Below are 17338 nucleotides of genomic sequence, written 5' to 3' on the forward strand. Positions count from 1 at the left end.
ACAACAGCGCACTGTGATTGGTTAGCCGCGTCTCACTGCGAATCGACTCAGTAGTCTAGTCGATAGTGAGATGTGAAATACAATCCCACAATTCGCCCTCTGGAAGTCAGTCTCCACACGTTTGTGTTGCTCTTGAAACTGGTAGTTAATTAAGTGGAGGCAACCCTAACCTGGAATCGAGCCAGTTTACATACCGCCTCACAACCCGGGTCTAAATCAAGCCCGCTTTAAATGCTTGTTTTGTCGTGTTTTACTGCATTGGCTTAGTTGGCAATATATGATTCGGCGTGACGTAACTAACGTAATGTCAGTGCGACCTTAGTGCGGGTAAAATACACTTTTCACGTTGACCAAGGAAACAATAGACAAGGACACATGAGATTGAACTATTTAATACTAGTGCCTACTTAGTAACTAGGAGACAGGCTGGCCCTTAGTAAAAGTCTGCACACGATCTGTGTGTAGTTTTCTCTGTCTACAACTTTTCAACGTAAAGACAAATATAAAGATTATTTATTTGCAAAAACATGAGTTTAAATTTTTTTACAATGTGGTGTTAAAAGAAAAACTTAATCCTACATGTTTCACCGTCCAGAAAATAAGTAAGAAGTTAAGCAGTAGATAGAGAAAACTGGAAAAACAATTTTCTTTATCTTTGCTAACAACAACAACTCTTTTCACAGTGAGACGCAGTTAACCAATCACAGTATGGTACGACGATAAGCACACTGCAATGTGTTTGATTGGCTGCGACTTACTACGGAAAGATTTTAAGGTGACACGTGAATTACAAACCCGCACTAAGACCTTTGGTCACAGAATACATAAATGTACTTTCGGTACAGAAAGTCCAATTTGGAATGAAATTCGAACGATATTAAAACGTGTTGCCATATGCATTCATTATTAAGGCAAGTGCAGACTACTGCAGACCCACAAAACCTATTAATTATTTAAAAAAAAACTCTGTAGTAATGTTTCAATTGACTAATTCAAAAGATTATGCGATAGACCCGATTAGTATCAGACGAAGTCACACAAAATGCACATCACAATGTAACTATACAATATCCAAATCATCTATAAGTATGTCATAATTGGCTACTTGATTGTTATCAGAACAATCTATAAATAATGTCGGAAATGATCGCTTTACATTACTAAGTTACCTTTCGGGAAGTCAATTGAGAGAAATCTTAACTTGAGGGGTCCGTCAGGCGTTCGTACCTAATTTTAGAAGTTGATCTCCACACGTCACTAACATAATGCTACCCCTGATCACAGTTAACGTAAGGTAACATGCAATTGACATACCACTTTTCTATTTGTGTTAATGGCGGCAAACGCAGTAAAAAAGTCATTTGAACTTTATCTTGCCTGCGCCAACTATACTGTATTTAAACCCAGAGGTGTTTAAGTTACCCACAGATACCAAGGGCAGTCACCTGCCCTTGGTATCTGTGGGTCTGTCTGTGGGACGGCATTTTGATCTACTTTATTTGTTTGACATTGAGATTTTTCTTATTTAATTTATTAGTATACTTTGTACTGTGTTTTATTTCGACCATTGCATTTTAAAAAGATTATATACAACAGTAACCGCTAATTAATATGCTCCAACCGGACAAGGCTCATCATCACCAGCCTGTACTTAATGCCATAAGGCATTTTCTGTCAGTCAAACCCAGGGACCAAACAAAGAATGCAAAAGGACATTAAATATAAATCTAAATAACAGTGATAAATAAAATTATCACTGTTATTTAGTCAATTTATTTCCGAATATCGACAGACCTCTTGCGAAGCCGGCCTGAGTCAACAAAAATAATATTTTACTTGCAAAATTACGGCCAGAGAGCTGTGCGAGCGACCGAATAAGTTGTGAATGTTAAACACATACAAAATAGAAACCTGTGTGGAACCAGAACAATTCTAAGTAAGTGCATTACTCTAATTTGTTCGTACGCGGGGGGAATACGGCATCCAGATTGATTCCCAGCGAAGTGAGTCTTGCGCGTGCACGTGTGGGATGAAAATAAGATTTTACTGTAAGAAATGTGTAGCTTTATTTCTTGCATGACTGCTCAAAGGTAGCTCAATATTATATGAATTTAATCGATAACTCTCTATTTGCAGCAACTTGATATGTAGGGTCTGTGAATGTGAAGAGTATATAAAAGATTTACGGAAAATATTACGGTTACACAATATATTTCTTGAATTATGTACACAATAATAGTGCAAATAGAAAACAAAGTACAAAGGCACTTCCTACTTATTTCAATAGACATTAAATATACTACAATATGCAAGTACATCGCTCTAACGTCTCGGAATAGATAATTGGAATCGAATAAGTCTCAAGACGGTAGTTTTCGACGCAGCTAAATGATCAGAAGAAATCGTAACTCTGGAGATAATTAGTAAGGACCAGGTCTCGGCTCTGAGGCTCATTAGAGAGTGGGAGTGATTAAGCTAAGAATAGAATCTTCCAGATCTATTCCATACATATAATCGTATTTACTTTCGTTCGTTGGATATAAAGAACTTAAAACATAATGTAGACAATGATAACGATTGACTTGTTGATGATTCGGATTGTACTTTCAATTCTGGAGAAAAATCGATTATTTTTATTGCATTTCATATATTTATTTATGTCATATCATATTCAGCCTATATTAACCCACTGCTGGGTATAGGCCGCGAAAAACGGGACTTTTTCGCACCAATTCCTATGGTATTGTGTCAGTCTCATCCATTTCTTCCCCATGACATTCCATAACAAAAATGTGACCCAAATAATGTCATATGTCTTCAATCTAATCACATATTATATATGTGACAACAACCCTAAGCTCCTTGTCAGGCATTAAAATGAGCGAGAGTGATGCATTTTTTTAATCCATAATCTAGCCCCATTTGTAGACTTGATTTTTGACTCGTGATGCCACTATAGTCTTTATTTCTACTAGTCGGGATACAGTGGAACCACGAGCCAATAAACCTAAATGTGTATATCAGTGGTTCTTGGTATTTTTTTTTTTTTATTGAAAGTGGAACTACGAACCCAAAGCTAGTGGGACTAACTTTTGTGTAGCTGCTCTTGGAGTGATTACTCTGTGAGCACCTCGAATAGCTTCAACTCCAATAGCACTTAGCTATTACCTATTCCTCTTAGCGTACCGATCAATAGGTACCTATCTCGCGGTGGGTGGTTCTCAGAGAGTTTCGATCGCTGCGGCCGCGGTCAAATTTGAACAAAAATAAGAATTAGTTTTATTATCTGTCTTCAAAATAATTAATCTGTACTATGGCAACGTCAATTTTATTAATGCATGATTTTGGAAATTATCGTAATGACAGCACGGCCGCAGCGTGCTAATGTGGTATATGGACACGTATGGTACAAAACAATCGCAATATTTGTTAAAGGTAGTTTTCATAACCTATAATTCATAACATTTTCTTAATAATCTGTAAAAATCAAGAAAATTAATTTCGAAAACAAATTAATTGACCTCCAAATCTACAAATAAATAGCTTAATCAATTGTACCACTTTGAGTGGCCGCAGATGATAAAATAATATTAACACCTTCCATTTTAATAGGATTGGAATTAAAGGTCTCGAGACCATAGAAATAAAGTGGGCACCTACTCTCAAATATTACTCAATGGGTTGATTAATGAAATAATGCCGACGTCCATAAAGGCTGTTTACGATCACTTTACGATTACGACTGACCATTGCGTTTCATCTGATGAAGAAACAACCAGATTATGCAGATACAGTCTCATATTTTCCTATCCGGGGTTAATTTACAATACTATATTTTATCTCGAAATAAAATTAATAATACAAATCGTAATTGTTTTTTGAAAATATTTTTTCTTTCTTTCCTTTATTATCATCCTTTATTATTATTGAAGTCAGTAAAAATCAAGAAAATTTAGAAGTTTACCTGTACATTGTATTTTTCTAAATATAAAAAGTAGTTACAATTGAACACGACATAGATTTAGCTTAGGTTACAACAGGAGTATATTACATCTGGAAGATTAAACAATTTGCTTCTTATCCTATACCTATATTGTTTACATTGCAACACAATATAATTAATTGTTAATAAAATTTGACAAGATTTTTTATTTATTTAATATTTCGTGTTCATGAGCTTTATTTCTGTACCCTGTACATTTTGTGGTGGTGGGTTGGTATAATGTAAACACTAATGATTAATTCTCTCCGTAGTTTACAAGTAACAGCTATTTTCGGTTACTGTGGACTATTAAGTCATCGGAGTATAAAACAGCTCACGTATATGCCTGGTGTCATTGTTGTTAATGTGTTTTATGATCATGAAATTTTTCGCTCCGGTCGCTTTCATAACGTTTTAATTTTCTTGGCGAAAATATTTTCCTTATAAAGTAATAAAGGAGTAAAAATATACAGCTATATTATTATTTTGCTGAGCTTTATTTTAGGCAGTGTTGTCAACACACAATACTTTTATTATGTGAAAAATATTACATTATTCATCGAGAAATGATAGTCACAGATTCTTACGAGGGTGTATGTAATTTCTTTCGTGTGATACATAGTGCTTTATACGACACCTGCCTACGACGATAATAAAAATAACAAGATACATAAATAATTACAACAACATCCATCACATAATCACATTAGTTCGTATTTTTTAAATATGATTATACGAGTATGAAAATATAATTAAAGAGAATTATATTATGGTCATCCATGAAATAGGTCATCCATAGTTATACTGTTAACAAAAATCTGATTAATTAGCTAAAAACAAAGAGCTTCGAAGACCACATGGTGACAAATGGATAAAATGGTCTTCATTATCTCCCATCATTTGAATGCACAAAATGTTTTCTTTGTCTACAATCTATCACGCTCAAGACCACTCTCAATCCTACTAATATTATGTGTATGTTTGTCACTCTTTCATGCAAAATCTACTGAACCGATTGTTATTAAATTTGATACACTGGTATAATATAACCTGGAATGACATAGGGTACTTTTTATCCCGAAATTCCCACGAAGCCCATCATAACTACCTTCATATAATCCTTACAATCTACCCATCTCTTTTTAGGTCTCCCTCTCCCCCTGTATCCATGAAACTTTATTTTCAAAGCTCTTTAAAATAAAAGTTAATAGATTTAGGAGACGGCCATACCAAATCTAATTCTAATTCTTCGTCGGGTACACCACTATCGCCGAAGTCAAAAAATGCCGCCGCGAATGCATGAACATTGCAATACGAGTGCGCAATGCGAGTTTGGCGATACTGTGTAGCTGATATTAAACAAATGATGACTCTCTCTCTCATTCATCTGAGCGTATTCCTGGTTGTTTCCTTAGCCGTTGTGCGTTGAGCCCTGGGCCCGCTTTCCAACCTTTTAATTACCGCGATTGCCAGCATACTTAGTTGTCAGACCATTGGCACGCATATCAAATAAATGATAACTATCCTATCCTGTTATTTATAAAAATAGTTAAAACATACTTTAAACTAAAGTACGTTTTCTCTCTTTCAGTCAAGGACAAATATTATAAAGTGTGACAAGTTATGAATAACACGATACGTATGGTTTCAGTTCCCACATCGCCATGAACAACATTTAATTTAGCCTGTTTAAGATTCGGAAATACCTTTCTCCTTGTATTTCTCATTACGTTACTTATCCATTTAATTTATTGGAATAAACAAACATCTGTCGTACGGAAGCCATTTTAATTTTTCCTTCACGAAGACCACTTGTTCTCAACTTCTGTACTTACAGTGAGCAAACATCACAACTTTTAAATTTTAAATTCCGTTGGCGTTTAATAAGCAGTTTAATTTATACGTAAAACTAGATTTTACCCGTTTGCATTTTTCTGGGCACGTTAAAGTTACGTTAAAGTTGACGGAGCAACCCATCCTAAGCAAAAATACATGGTTAATGGTCTAATGTACTGTGAAACATTCCTTTCAGACGTTTTTATCGACTACGCTCATTGTTTGTAAACGCTATGATATTTATTAATTTTATGCTTTTTTTAATGCCTGCTCATAATCGTACATATATGTATATGGGTTCTGGTATTCCTACTTTTTTACATATATTTTTTTATTATTATTACTTGAAATACTTAGAACGCCAATAGAGCAAATGTGAAAACTACACACAACTTTTTGAAGTGGCACTTTAAAAATTACACTGATAAAAAAAAGTTCACTCGAAGTGAATCATCGTATTCTTAATAATTTGTTTAAATTACATTGTTTCATATACTTTTCTTTAATCAAGAAGGGGAAAAGACCCTGAAAATTTCGTTTACGACTGTAACTGAACCATACAAAAGAACTCGTGTTCCTTTAATTGATGCATAAACGTGGTTACTCTTGATGTTACATGTATTCCGTTTTAGAGTTAGCCTGTAAGCCTTATACAGACGCATGCACACTGCTGCTTACCCTTTATTTACCTCTACGTGGCGGTAATAAGGCCGAATGCGCACTGAATTTGGGTAGGTTAATGTATTGTTGACTGTCCATTTGTACCCAAAGCACGTCCCGTTCCCATCGACTGTTTAAAAGCAAATCATCATAACGTAAATTTCCCTGACATTCCTTCAAATGAGCTCATAAAATAAAGATTATGTGAAGGTATGAGTCACTTTTCAATTTACGAGATCCGATTACAAGTGAATTATTAAATTTTTCAGCAACGTATGAGAGTAGCCTCATGTATGTGTCAATTCAGCAAAATAAGACTATACTTTATCTATGTATTTAATGTCTTTAAAGATCATTTCGCATTGCAATGGAGTTTCTAAGAACAATTCTATTTTGTTAAAACAAAATTTAATTAACACGCGCTTTGAGCTCGTGGCGGGTAGTTTCGAAGTTTCCTCGAACTTTTGAAATAACAACAGAAAATCGACTTATATTTCAAACTAGAACTGAATGAAAATTCTATCATGACAATTGTAGAACTTAATCAGTTTTCCTATTATATTATAAATGTCAGAATTTGTATCTATCTATGTATGTGGTGTGAACATGTGTTAGTTCCCTATCCTCCCGAGTCGCCACGTTCGACGACGGGGCGAGCAAGGGATAAAAGGAATAGCAATCGATAAACAACAACAGCATTCCAAACGAGACATCATAAAAACGACCGATGGTAAAATTACTGCCAAATATTCAAAATTTTTGGGAATATCTTTTATGGAGGATATTTGTAAAAGCCAATCTATAATCAATGATTGAACTTCAATTCTAATTCCATTAAATATAATGAAATATCGGTCGATGAATAATTAAACAAACAATTAAATTAATGATTGATATTTAGGTATTACCATTCGTCATAGTCATATCGAATCGTGATAAGAGTTTTACGGTTTTATATATTTCTACTAGACTAGGCTATAAGTTAATATGACATAAGTTATAAGTTAAAATACTATCCAGCTTTATTTAGAGCTTTACAAAAAGTAAAAAAAAATGCTAGATGCTATCGGAGCCTACTTGCAGTTGGTCGCTACGTCGACCTTAAGCAGTAAACTGCTTAACCGGAGAAAATATGGCGACAGTCGCAAGGACCATACAGCCGAAATAGTAACAGCTCAAAGGGCTCCCAGGTGGGAACGAACCTCGGCTTTGGCGTTACATGTTACGTGGCTAGAGCGGTATATTCTGGCTATTTATACAGGCTCAAGGTGCCTGAAGAGCCTATTGAGAGAAGCGTCCGTGCCGCCGGGCGGTACAGAGTATACGCTGAGAAATATGCTGAGAATGTCATATTACTACACAAGTTTATTTGTTAAACAAATTAAAAAACCCTCGACTTTCAATAGTCATTTCGCTACAACTTTCGAACGGCTGAACCGATTTTCACGAAACATGGCTAAGAACAAGATAAAAAAATAAGATAAAAAAATAAACGAAAATCGGTACATCCGTTTGGGAGCTAAGATGACACAGTCAGATACACAGATAAACACGTTAAACTTATAACACCCCTCTTTTTCCGTCGGGGGTTATAAAATAGAACTCAAGTGTGTGGCTCCAGAAGATAATCGGTTGACTCTGCTCAACCGATTACGTGCGCCCATGCGAACAAACCCGAACTCACCCGAAAACAGAGATCACCCTCTATTTGCTTAACTATTCCAATATACGCTTTTGACCAACGAAGTCTATGAGTGTCTATACGACTGGCCCTATAGTGTATATTATATTACTGCATTTTATGCATATATTGCTGTAAAAGAGAGAATCGTGGGAAATAAAAAATATATAATAATAATATTAAAATATTTCCTACCATTCGATACGATAATTATAGTAGGTAAGGTACACCCTCCACATTAAAAATAAATTTAAAAGTTTTAAAGTCATGACAGCGATGAACAAATTCCACCGAGTGACTCTTTCATCTGCGCGTGTTCTTAGTTGCATTCCGGGATGTGATCCAAGGAAGTGGTATGGCGTAACAAAGTCTGCCGCCCCCAATCGCGTTAATAACTTCTGTTGCACCGCAATCGAACCTCTTGCGTTCCGGAATTTTCTGAACGTTTCTGTTACAAATTTCTTTTTGAAAATTGTTGTTTTGACAACGACAATGTTGGTTTACGTTTCAGTTTTGATCCAAGAAGCTGTTAAACTATTTTCGAGAAATACCAAAACGGTAGAAAAGGTGAGACGATTTAGGTGTAACTGCGTGATCCAGCAAAAATTAATGAGCGCGATAAAGGGCCGCTGTATCAGCGCAAAAATATTCTTTAAATTTTGAAAATTCAGTTGTGATTTTACAACCGGTCTCCTGTCTAACATCGATCTTCCACATTCAACATGCATCAACTTTTACCGGCAAAATCACGCAAAAGCCGTTCAGTAATAATCGTTAAATTTGAACCTTTACTATCAATCCATTTTACTATTATGTCGTATATCATGTCAGAAGTAACTTCAACGTCAGACTTTGATATATGTCAGGATTTACGAGTACATAGTGGCGTATAATAACACGACATGCCATGAATATATTTATTAAATAGCCTGGAATTAGTAGGTACTCCGAACAACGAAGTACTTATTAAATCCATGTTAGATAGATACACCAACTGTAACAAATATAGAAATTGCTCTAAAAGGCAAGACCAATATTAGTCTAAATTCTAATCAGTGAAATAATATTATTCTAAGAAAAATCACGGGTTTATAATTTTTAAATAACTAAAATATAGTAGTAATTAAATAAATATTCGTTAAAAATGGAACATTCTTCATTCTTTTAACCGGTCCGATAAGTCAGTTTATAGCACCAATAATTTATGGCGCGCGAGATTTTAACAACTCATTTTATTATAGTGCAGAAAATTCGGAAATATATAAAGTAAATTCTCCAAAAACAAAAAAGGATCTCGTATAAAAAACAATATTCAAGGCTGAAAAATAAAGACGGTAATCCTAAAATATTTATACCCTGGCTCTTGGCTCGTTTCCCGAGGATTTTTTAAATCCTTAAGGATACTGTGGAATTGCTTGGTCTGTAAGCCTTATACGGATATATCAGGGATCTTTCTATTAGCTAAGCCTTGCTTTTGACGTTTGACTTACGACAGCGAAGACCATTCTTTTAGGGTGAGTTGCACCAGACGTTAACTTTAACCTGCACGCTGCCGCCGTCGTTTAGACAAAATAACTTTGGGTATTGCATTTTTCTGTACATATTAATATTAATCAAAATTGATTGGTGTAACCGAACCTTAGAACCCCGAAATTAGTGTAGTTAATACGTGATATATCGTATTGTATTATTGTTCAATTAATAAGGACGTTATCCTTCTAAGTTCTTAGGCGTGACTCGTAATTGATGCCGATTAAATTAATTAAATATTATCTTATTTTTCCTCTCGCTTATTAACTATAATTATAACTTGAAACAGATTTATTTTTTCAACGACGTTAACGCATTTCTATCTCATCCTTTTATAAGTTTTGTCACGAGTTGTTGTCAATCGTTTTCATGTTAAAAGCTACAAGTTGCAGTTGAAAATAAACGTTTTGCGAAGCAGTCTTCGAAAAATCAAATTATTGACAATATTTTTTATAGCTTTTAGCCTTACGTTTGATTGCACATCAATTTAAAACAACGTCAATTTTCAGTTATTTTTCGGGATTCAGGGTTGAAATGAAAGGAAAAATATATAGCTGAAACATATTATATTTAATTCGAGTTCAGTCCTGAAATTTTAAACACGAATGACTTTTTTTTTCATTTATCAATAAATTATATATCAATATTTTGATCACTCTTAATGCCAATATTAAGAATACATAACGAGGATACGGTACAAAATTTTAAAAAAACTTGACAAATCAATCAGTGACTTAATGACGAAAATTAAAATACCACCCATGTCCGTAGTGATTCATGGTCGCTAATAAATGAGAAGTGTCAATCTGTCGCCTTAGGCATTTTTTATGTTGTGAAACAAACAATTACGCAGTCATAGCACGCCTTCTTTTGGCACTATATCTTATAGATAGATGATAAGAACTTGTTTAGTATCGTCAACTAAAACATGACTTTTGAGTATACATATACTTGATTTTAAAGTACATAAGATATTTAAACACACCGTGGTCGCGTGGGATTCATTTGTAGATGGATCAGCGGATAAATGAAATAAAATATACACAATCCAAATTTTCATATCTACTAGTTCTAGCTCATGTGGCTATATTCCCCCGTGGATGTCGTAAAATGCGACTAAGGGACAATGGCCTAGGCAGCTGATACACAACAACAGCATTTCCAAGGAGGAATGACAACGGCCAGGCGGCTGAAGGTAACATTCCTTCCGAATCTCCAAAAAAAAAAATTAACATTAAAACTAGGCGGCGTAAGAGCCACGAGGTGAGAGAATTATTAGATATCCATTTATGATTTACAATAATATTGACCCGTTCGATTCCCGGTGGTTACCCTTATCGCTAGTTATCCAGCGGCCTGTCAACCCTTAACTCCCAAAACAATTTGCTCAGATTATGCTAAACAATCGACCGGAATATCCCCAGTCGAAGCTGTCAGGAGGAAGCGATGTTTCATTTCGATACTGTTATTATACTGAATACTGATAAATGGCTCAAGTTATTTGAAATTCAAAATTTAATTCAGTCCTAATTTAATAACCGTAGATTAAAAAAAATAACAAATGAATTTTATAAACCGAACTATTAAACCGATGCACAATACGCACATGCCGATGGAACTACAGCTTTTTTTTAACAAATTCCCTCCCACTGCTGGGCATTTGTTCCCATCTGTTCTATTGAATAGTTCTACGGTAGAAAATCCATAAGATGATTGTGTCTCCAATTCCTACTAGAAAAGTAATAATGTAAATTATTTTAAATGCAACTTTTACACCTTTTCTTTTGCAGAACGTAATCTTTGCAACAGTCAACTTTGACGTTAATTTTAACCTGCACAGAAAAACGCAAAGTACGCCATGTTACCTAAACGACGCGACGGCGGCGCGCTGGTTAAAATTAATGTTAAAATTGAGAGGTTCAACACACTCATACTGATTTGTTTCTCGGTTTAAGGCCTTTGTGGGAAGATCATAAAATACTAATTTAATTCATTGGCTATTCGTAAAAGACGTTCTCCTTTCTGCCTCTGATTGCCGTAAAGTTTCCCAGTGTTTGCTTAATCACCAAGATGAAAGCGTGTATGTTTTCTAATTCTTAGGAGTAGAAAACATACACGCTATCAACTTGGGTGGTCCATTATTAAATTGACATATTATTATTATATGTATATAGTATATTTGAATTAGTTGTAGTCTTATAAACAATCGCGTCAGACTCTGTAGACAAATAAATTTTTTGAAATATAAAGTTGAATTTTATTGTACATTGTCACTTCATCAGCATCGTCTGCAGCCCTCCGTGACTCCTTCCGTCTCCGCCAACCATCTCTGTCCTGGGTCATCCCCATCCAGTTGTTGCCAGCAATTTCCTTTACATCATCGACCCATCTAGCTGCCGAAACATTGCCACTTACACATGTACATTGTAAAACAGACCAAAAATTCAAAATATACCTACCATACGGGTCCAAGCGATCGTCCCGGAGGGACATTAAGCGAAGAGCACTTCTTGTAGTTGTAAAATTGAAATTGGCTAGAAGGAACAATGGAAGGTGGAGTAGAGCTGTAACTGAGTGGTACCCCAGAAATGGAAAACTGATTCGGTAGCTAATTGGATCGATTATGTAATCTGGCAACAACTGTATAAAGTTGGCCCAGAACAAAGATGGTTGGCGTGGACGGAAGGAAGCCTATGTCAAACAGTGGGCTACGGAGGGCTGCAGTGATGATGTTGATGGATATTGAAATATTTGAATCAAATGTATTCTGCACCAAAACCATCGGTCGAATACAATTATAGGATAGCGAATACGTAATATCAAACAAATATTTGGTGCATTGCAAATAACGTTGCTTTTGCTCCTTTTTCCTACTTCTAAAGCATCTTTTTCCAACGTTTTCTTTAAACAACTCTAATGACTGAAGTTTAAATGAATCCCGTGCAAGGAAAGATTGATTAAAGTGCTGTTGCTTCACATTAAAACTAAGTATATAACTTACAAACAATCGAATAAAGGTCTTCGAGTATATCATATATGACATTCCATTTCGTTTACAATGATGTAATGATTTTACATAGCCATGGAAAGATCTACTTCGTATTCTTCTTTACGTATCGATGGCATTTGATTACGAGAACAAGTCAAATCATGTCTTCCATAAACGGGCTATATCAATAGCTTCATTTGTGCCACTCAGGACAATCGAGTAAGTGAACCATTGATTGCAGGGAGACACCACCAACAGTCATATGTTTTGGGAGTTATCGAGCATACCCCATCTGGACAGATCTTTGCGTCGGCCCATTTGAATACGCAGTCTATTAAGTAATTTCCATCAGTAAAGACTTGTCTTGGTCAGAGCTTATGATTGATAGGTGGTAGCTCCTCTCGCGGGGCGAGATATTCTCTACCATAACTCGATTTTGCGATCTATCCTATCTCTTATAGATACTATTGTGTGTCATTTGAAATATCTATTAATCAAAAACTGTAGTTATTGTTTTTTTTTAACTCAATAACACAGAATTCGATTGGACAACTGAATATCATGTCACACCATACCATGTAATCCACTTGGCGCACTTATAGCGGTGAATATTGCTTGCATTTACATTAGAGTTTTGTGTGTTTGAAATTTATTAATACTACGGGTCTTTAAATATCAAATTAATAGACAGAATTTCATAACATATTATGATATCTGAAGTTACGAGCAGTAAAGACAGAAGTTTAATAATAAATTAGTTTGGCGGTTTTAACTTTGTAAATCAGTACGTTCAGAATATATCACTTTTGTAGAAAATTGTGAAAGTTGTAGTATAGATGTCAATTTCATAGTTACAAACAATTTTGTAACTATATTCGGAGTCACTTTGAACATTTCTAAATACCGACATAAATCAGACACTGATATTAAACCATGATACGAAAAATAAAGGGAGGCATTCTGAACATTAGTCATTTATTTCAGAGAAATTTTGGATGACAATATAGGGATTAACTATTATTTTTTACTTTCCATACAAATTGATCAATCTGTTGATCGCATTTAGCATGGAAACATATTTGTTATATGTTACACGTGCTAATTAAAGTGAAAAAATTCAAGACTCGGTTTTCATCTCATTAAATTATTTTTGGTTTTTATTTTGTATGCACTGAGCATGTTGTGAAAATGCTTAAAATGCGTCTCAATATTTAAATTAACCTTCTTATGTTGATTAACTAGAATCAGATTTTAGACCAACCTTTGACATAACTATGTACTAATCCGGGCGAAACTATAAAATACTATGGTTATCATTGGACATTGGTATCATAACATTTTGCTTCACCAATCCGACCCATACTTATTTCCCAATAAACTGTAACTGGGATCAAAGTGATAGTGCGGAGTTATCTCGAAACTTTCCGGTGTCTGGCCCCGAAAGAGGCGTCGGCCAAACATTATATTTGTGCCGAAGCACATCAAATACTGTCTTGAAAAGTTACATCGACCTTTTTTCTCGACGTGAAGAATATTAACTTTTTCTCGAATTTCGCGCCGCCCTAATCCATACGATTTCCCGTGGTTTTGATTGACGTCCATATTTTCATTTGTCAAAATGTTCATCATAAAGTTACCATGTTTTTGTTATCTCTGGCTTTTATATGGCCGTTGCCGTCGGCTTTTATTTACGTCTCTCTCAAGTGATATCTGTATTACTGAAGCGAAAACTTTCATAAGCTATTATTAAAATCCGTCTACGATTTAGTAATAAGCGAATAATACTTCAAATATGGTATAAATAGTAATACACTAGGCTTCCGTAGAAATTTTATAAAAGTACCATATACATTGCTAATCCTGGATTAATTCCACTAATCTACAGCAAGTTTTAGGCCACTGTGACTGTTATATGTACCATTTTTTAAATTAATAAAGAGGGAGCATTGCACCAGTCAACATCAACATTAACCTCAGAAAAACGCAAAGTACGCCATTTTATCTAAACGACAGCGGCGCGCAGCTTTGCCAAATAGAAATTTCTTGGTACAGAAACAAAACTACATATTGAGGTTTGAAATCGGGTATGCGCAAGTTTAAAACAAAAAGGTTTACAATCTGAGTTCACTGACCCGTACCAACTACAAGATGCCTATAATAAATCAATAGGAAATCTGTGTTTCGAAAACTTATACACCTCGTGATAATGTCTTACCCAACTCAATGAATGGCGATATTGTTGTAATGTTGAGACATTCGTTTCCTATTGTTTTAAGTAAAGTTTTTTTTTGAATGAACACATCTCTATCTATTTAGATATACTTATTATAGTAGGATAAGGAGCCCACGGAGCAAAAGAAACAAAAAACAAAAGCAAACAAACAAAAAAGGTGGTGTCATGTCGTATCAAGAAGTAAAACAGTAAGCTATGAAGAGAGAGCAATAGAAAGAACTCCACCGACAAGAGAGCAGAGTCCAAAGGCGGATTTGTGGCTCAAGCGCTCAACGTCTGATGAAGAAACCGACAAAACGCTCAGACAAGAGAGTTCCATAGGGCCTATTTGTTTTGGCGTGCTTAAAAATGTAAAAATAAAGATATATACTTAGGCTTGGCAAAACAATGTCTCAAAGGCAACGGGAAAACGATGAAAACCAAGCCAAAAGCGTTCGCCGGAACCAAACGAAAATGGCAGGGCAGTTTGCAGTTGACAAGTTCGGAAATAAAAGCTTTCTAGTTCACAAACTATAGTACAATTTCTTTTTTCATTTTCCCATAAAAAGCATCGGGAAATCCCTCTTTGTCTCGTCCTTGCATGTTACCGGTTTCATTTGGGGCTGCGAAGTTGTGAACCCCGGCGTGAGGCATAGGCCGCCTGCCTGATATCGACAGCATATTAGACTGCACGTCACATTAGCAAATTCCAAAGACATGACAAAATGAAGCGTAGGCCCAATTGTAACCGGAAACACGCGAGGATGAGAAATACTTCTTAGCAAAATGAAATGATAATTTATACTTTTGATCAAAAAAATTACAGGATTTTGTATTTTTTAAAGAAATGCAAAATAATCGTAAAGAAGAACGAAAGAGTCGTTACCGTAAACTCACCCAAAACAGAAACATGTTAGGCGTAGTTTTATTGTGAGTATCTTCATGAGTGATGTCACAACCCAACGCATTATCAATTAATGTCTATAATATGTAGTGATGATGACGGCCATAAACTTTAATTAAAGCGTTTCAATAGCTCTATTAATCTAACCCAATATAAAACCGACTCCGTTGCAAACTAAACGAATAACCACAGTAACAGAACCATGTACGTGTCGTAATTTTTTTGCTTCTGATTGCAAATCCAAAGGTTACTTAGGTTACTAACCCTGGGCTTCGCATCATCACAGCATCGGATGAAACCAGCCGCGTAGATAAGAGAGACTGATGTAAGACAATTTCTTCACGCTAACAGGCAGTTAATAAATAGTTAAAGCGGATTAGAATGATTTAACAAAGGCTTCAATATTTCTTCTTTAGCGCAACATTTTTGGCTTCGAAGCATTCCCATTGTCTTGGCAGGTGATTATGCGAAATGAAACCAGTCTTGCCGTGTAATAATGCGGAATGAAAGCAGGTGAACTTAATTGAATTACCTCACCGTCATAATTCGTGATCTCTTTGTACCTGTCCCATTTTCTGAACCAATTTTCTGTTATGAGCGTTATAATTTATAATTTGCCTTTTATGATGTGACGTTATTGATATTACATATATTGTGTTGAATATGCTTTGACAGAATTAGAAAAAAATAATCGTTTATTGCCAAATATAAAATACACCACAGGAACAGGGAGAGAAAACAAAAAGAGAAAAAATTGTTTATATCATTCAAAAATATATTTACATTCGTAATGGTGAATCTAAATGGTCTATGTGGTGAATAAATATGAATTTGATTATATAAGGTTTCTTCTTCAGCCGTGAAGCGTCGAAAATATGGTACTGTCCATTTAGAATTACAAATAACACGTGAAAAAAAAAACGTTTCAACCACGATAAAAAGCTATTGTATGCAGAACTGCTAAAATTGTAATATTCCTTATCATCTTAGCAATGCGCTCCGATCTCCTTAAAGTAGATTACTGATACAAAAAGTTGTTTGACCCACACACACGCACACACACAATGACCAAAAGAGTAGCGACTTTCCCGTATCGTAAGTAGATCTGTTTGATCGAACCTACAGGCTATTTGTATATAAATATATAGGGACAAATCACACAGATACTAACTTTTTTCAGCGTCCGCGTAAATGTCGTTCTTTTATCACCGTTTTATTAATGTAATTTTCAAAACTCCCTTCAATAAATTATACAAATTAGGTGTCTACCTACCTTCTGATATTACAGCTTTAGATTACACATGTCCATCAGTCAGCGTAGGTACAATTTTTTAGCATTAAACATTATGAAGAAAAAAGATTTTTATATTTACTTTTTGGGGTTTTGTTTGTAACGAATAATCTCAAAAGTACTGATTTACCTAAGGCTTGATTTCGTTGAAATTTGAATGATGTCAAGTATGATTTGCGTGCCTATGGTCTGACAACTAGGGATGCTGACGACTGTGCGAAGTGGAGTCAAAAAAGTAGGAAAGGATACCTGG

At 35.1% G+C, this 17338-nt stretch overlaps 1 protein-coding gene across 2 annotated transcripts in view; it reads left to right on the forward strand.

Moving 5' to 3' along the window:
• LOC128677010 (hemicentin-2-like) overlaps nt 1–17338 on the forward strand; it is a 104284-nt gene that overhangs the window by 42413 nt on the left and 44533 nt on the right. The window lies entirely within an intron of this gene.

This window comes from Plodia interpunctella, chromosome 17 (assembly GCF_027563975.2).
Source record: "Plodia interpunctella isolate USDA-ARS_2022_Savannah chromosome 17, ilPloInte3.2, whole genome shotgun sequence".
Classification (NCBI taxonomy): Eukaryota; Metazoa; Arthropoda; class Insecta; order Lepidoptera; family Pyralidae; genus Plodia; species Plodia interpunctella.